Source organism: Macaca nemestrina, chromosome 20 (assembly GCF_043159975.1).
Source record: "Macaca nemestrina isolate mMacNem1 chromosome 20, mMacNem.hap1, whole genome shotgun sequence".
NCBI lineage: Eukaryota > Metazoa > Chordata > Mammalia > Primates > Cercopithecidae > Macaca > Macaca nemestrina.
In genome coordinates, this window is record NC_092144.1 from 59,717,607 (window position 1) to 59,722,602 (window position 4,996).

The following is a 4,996-nucleotide window of genomic DNA, read 5'->3' on the forward strand; positions in this document are numbered from 1 at the left end:
TGGTAGGCCGAGGCGGGTGGATCATGAGGTTAGAAGATGGAGATTGGCCGGGCGCGGTGGCTCAAGCCTGTAATCCCAGCACTTTGGGAGGCCGAGACGGGAGGATCACGAGGTCAGGAGATCGAGACCATCCTGGCGAACACGGTGAAACCCCGTCTCTACTAAAAAAATACAAAAAACTAGCCAGGCGAGGTGGCGGGCGCCTGTAGTCCCAGCTACACAGGAGGCTGAGGCAGGAGAATGGCGTAAACCCGGGAGGCGGAGCTTGCAGTGAGCTGAGATCCGGCCACTGCGCTCCAGCCCCGGCGACAGAGTGAGACTCCGTCTCAAAAAAAAAAAAAAAAAAATATATATATATATATATATAAAAATTAGCCGGGCGTGGTGGCACATACCTGTAATCCCAGCTACTTGGCAAGAGGCTGAGGCAGGAGAATGGCTTGAACCCAGGAGGCGGAGGTTGCAGTGAGCCAAGATCTCGCCACTGCACTCCAGCCTGGGCGACAGGGCAAGACTCCGTCTCAAAAACAAAAAAACAGAAATGGAAATGTAGTTTTTCACATGAAATCTCCCAGCTCCTTTTTTGCGTTTGAAAACTTCATACAGTAAAATCCACTCCTTTTGGTGAACAGTTCTGAATTCTCATAAACCGGAGTCATGTAACCACCACAATCAAAATCCAGAACTGTTCCTTCACACCCCACCTAGAATCTCTTACTACTCCCCACTTTGGAGTCAATTCCTTTTCCTACCCTGGCAACCAAAGCTTTGTTCCTGGTTCATATAGTTTCGCCTTTGCAGTGTCAGAATAAATCTTCCTGTTTTTATTTTTAATTGTTTTGAGATAGGGTCTTGCTCTGTAGCCCAGGCTGGAATGCAGTGGTGCCATCTCAGCTCACTGCAGCCTCTGCCTCCTGGGTTCAAGCAATTCTCCCACCTCAGCCTCCCAAGTAGCTGGGATTACAGGGGTGCTCCACCACACCCAGCTAATTTTTGTATTTTCAGTGGAGACGGGGATTCACCATGTTGGCCAGGCTGGTCTTGAACTCCTGACCTGGGGCGATCCACCCGCTTTGGCCTCCCAAAGTGCTGGGATTACAGGCATGAGCCACCATGCCCAGCCATCTTCCTGTTTTAAATTATTTTTTCTTTTTTTGAGATGGAGTTTCGCTCGTTGCCCAGGCTGGAGTGCAGTGGTGCGATCTCAGCTCACTGCAACCTCCGCCTCCAGGTTCAAGCAATTCTCCTGCCTCAGCCTCCCGAGTAGCTGGGATAATAGGCCTGTGCCACCACACCCAGTTAAGTTTGTATTTTTTTAGTAGAGACAAGGTTCCACCATGTTGGCCGGGGTGGTCTCAAATACCTGACCTGAAGTGATCCACCCACCTTGGCCTCCCAAAATGCTGGGATTACAGATGTGCACCACTGTGCCCAGCCTATTTTTATTTATTAATTTTTATTTTGGAACAGAGTCTTGCTCTGTCGCCCAGGCTGGAGTGCAGTGGCGCGATCTCAGCTCACTGCAACCTCCACCTCCAGGTTCAAGCAATTCTCCTGCCTCAGCCTCCTGAGTAGCTGGAACTACAGGCATATGCCACGACGCCCGGCTAACTTTTTATATTTTCAGTAGAGATGGGGTTTCACCCTGTTAGCCAGGATGGTCTCAATCTCCTGATCTCGTGATCCGCCCACCTCAGCCTCCCAAAGTGTTGAGATTACAGGTGTGAGCCACTGCGCCTGGTTCATTTTTATTTTTTTATTTTTTTATTTTTTTTTTGAGACGGAGTCTCGCTCTGTCACCCAGGCTGGAGTGAAGTGGCCGGATCTCAGCTCACTGCAAGCTCCGCCTCCCGGGTTCACGCCATTCTCCTGCCTTTACAAGTAACTACAATTTTCTGGAAGAGCTGTCTGTGAGCTTCTTGAAGCTGGAGCCCTCGGCAGGCACGCCTGCCATCAGTGCCACGAAACCCAGGTCTTGCTCTAAACTTTAGACCACTGTCTAAGGAAACTCTGCTCAAAAAAGACAAGATTTGTCTCACTTCCCATCTCTTCTGCTACAGCTGAAGCTGTGGTTCTGCTCTTGCTTCCTCTCCAAGTACTTCAGAACCTTAAATGACAGAACAGGGCGAGGTGACTCAAGCCTGTAATCCCAGCACTTTGGGAGTCTGAGGCGGGTGGATCACTTGAGGTCAGGAGTTCAAGACCTGCCTGGCCAACATGGCGAAACTCCATCTCTACTAAAAATACAAAACAAACAAGCTGGGTGTGCTGGCAGCACCTGTAGCCCCAGCTACTCAGGAAGCTGCGGCAGGAGCCGAGATCATGCCAGTGCACTCCAGCCTGGGCAACAGAGCAAGGCTCCATCTTAAAAAAAAAAAAAAAAAAAAAAGAACAGATTGGAGCCAGGACTTTGACCTCCCCCCCCTGCACTGCACAAAATGTCTGTGAACACAGTGGTGTTTAGGTTCCTTTGGGAAAACACTGGTGCAAGATTAGAACCCTTCAGATTATTATTGGGGGCGAGGGTGATCTGTTCAACATGTGAACAAGATGGGGGGTCTTAGAGGGCTGCGAAAGCTGGAAGGACTCGGTTGGTTGAGAGGTCTTGGGAAAGAGGACAAGGATTAGATTAAGGATGTTGAAGGAAAGGGCATGACATGGAACTCTGGGTATGGGGGCATGGGGTGGGAGCTTGTGGAGGTGGAGAGGCCAGTGGTCTCTAGGGGAGGGAGGGCATGAAGGATGGGGGAAGGCCAGGACAAAGTCTGGGGATCTCAGAGGCAACTGGCTCCGGGGGGAACCTGGTTTCTGTCACTCCCTCAAGCACGTGTGACTTTGCTCAAGTTGTGCCTTCTTGATCGTGCCATTGCACTCCAGCCTGGGGAGTGGAAAAGTATTACTCACTGAACAGCATGGTGCGTGCACTGCGATCTTACTTTGGTTGAAACCTTATGTGTACTCTTACATAAAGACAAGGAAGGACAGAACCTAGGTGGCATCACTCTGTGAGGCAGGAATGCTGTCCTTCTTGGTTTTGCTGTTGTTATTGTTGTTGTTTTTTGAGATGGAGTCTGTCGCCCAGGCTGGAGTGCAGTGGCGTGATCTCAGCTCACTGCAACCTCTGCCTTCCAGGTTCAAGCAATTCTCCTACCTCAGCCTCCCGAGTAGCTGGGAATACAGGCACCTGCCACCACGCCCAGCTAATTTTTGTATTTTTAGTGGAGACAGGGGTTTCACCATGTTGGCCAGGCTGGTCTCAAAACTCCTGACCTCGTGATCCACCCGCCTCAGCCTCCCAAAAAGTGCTGAGACTACAGGCCTGAGTCACTACAACTGGCCTGTCTTTATTATTTTAATCTTTGCTTGTCTCCATGCTGTTTTTCACACTGCCCCGCAGCTGCTTTTGTGACTCGATGGTTATTAAACACAAGGCCTTAAGGGCAGCCCCTACATTCCCAGTCAAGTCTGACGTCACCGGGCTGCTTCCTGGTCCCCGCTCTGCCCTGGCTCCCTCACTTTCCCCTGCACGCCCTCTGCTCCTTAAATCTGCAGAGTGCATTGCTGCTCCTGGGCCTTCGCACTCACGGTTTCCTCTTCCTTTCCCCCTCAGGCAGCCACAGGTGGGGGCGTGGTGCTCCTGACCGCCTTTCCTAGTCCGGGTGCTGCGCAGCACTTTTCTCACAGAACTGCACTTCCTTTGTGGGTCTGATCACACTGCAGCCCGGAAGACACGCTCCTGGGCATTTCCTGTTCTTCAAACCTGCCAAAACTCCGGGAACCCTAACAAAGAACTCGAGGAATTTCTATGTAGCTCATTAAAGTGGCGCACTCACAGGGTCTTGGCTTAGACTTGGACTTCCGGCCACTCAACCAATTTTAATGTTGTGCATTTGCTTTCTATTCAGGTTTTTTACTTTTTCTCTTTTTTCTTCTTTTGAGATGGAGTCTCGCTCTGTTGCCCAGGCTGAAGTGCAATGGTGCGATCTTGGCTCACTGCAACCTCCGCCTCCTGGGTTCAAGTGATTCTCCTGCCTCAGCCTCTCCAGTAGCTGGGATTACAGGTGCGCACCACCACGCCTGGCTAAATTTTTTTTTTTTTTTTTTGAGACAGAGTCTCACTCTGTCGCCCGGGCTGGAGTGCAGTGGCCGGATCTCAGCTCACTGCAAGCTCCGCCTCCCAGGTTTACGCCATTCTCCTGCCTCAGCCTCCCGAGTAGCTGGGACTACAGGCGCCCGCCACCTCGCCCGGCTAGTTTTTTTTTTTTATTTTTTAGTAGAGACGGGGTTTCACCGTGTTAGCCAGGATGGTCTCGATCTCCTGACCTCGTGATCCGCCCGTCTCGGCCTCCCAAAGTGCTGGGATTACAGGCTTGAGCCACCGCGCCCGGCCTAATTTTTGTATTTTTAATAGAGACAGAGTTTCACCATGTTGGCCAGGCTCGTCTCAACTCCTGACCTCAAGTGATACGCTGGCCTCGGCCTCCCAAAGTGCTGGGATTACAGGCGTGAGCCACCGTGCCTGGCCAGATTTTGTTCTTTTTTTTTTTTTTTTTTTTTTTTTTGAGACGGAGTCTCGCTCTGTCGCCCAAGCTGGAGTGCAGTGGCCGGATCTCAGCTCACTGCAGCTCCGCCTTCCGGGTTCCCGCCATTCTCCTGCCTCAGCCTCCCGAGTAGCTGGGACTACAGGCGCCCGCCACCTCGCCCGGCTAGTTTTTTGTATTTTTTAGTAGAGATGGGGTTTCACCGTGTTAGCCAGGATGGTCTCGATCTCCTGACCTCGTGATCCACCCATCTCGGCCTCTCAAAGTGCTGGGATTACAGGCTTGAGCCACCGCGCCCGGCCCAGATTTTGTTCTTAATGTGAGACCACATTCAATATGCTTAGCTCGTTCTTTCAAACTCCAGCGTGCGCTGTAGGAGCGCTGTTTGCACGGCCCCGCATCCTAGCCTGCCCTGTCCCCAGGGCGCCCACGCCGCGAATGAAGGCGCCACGTCC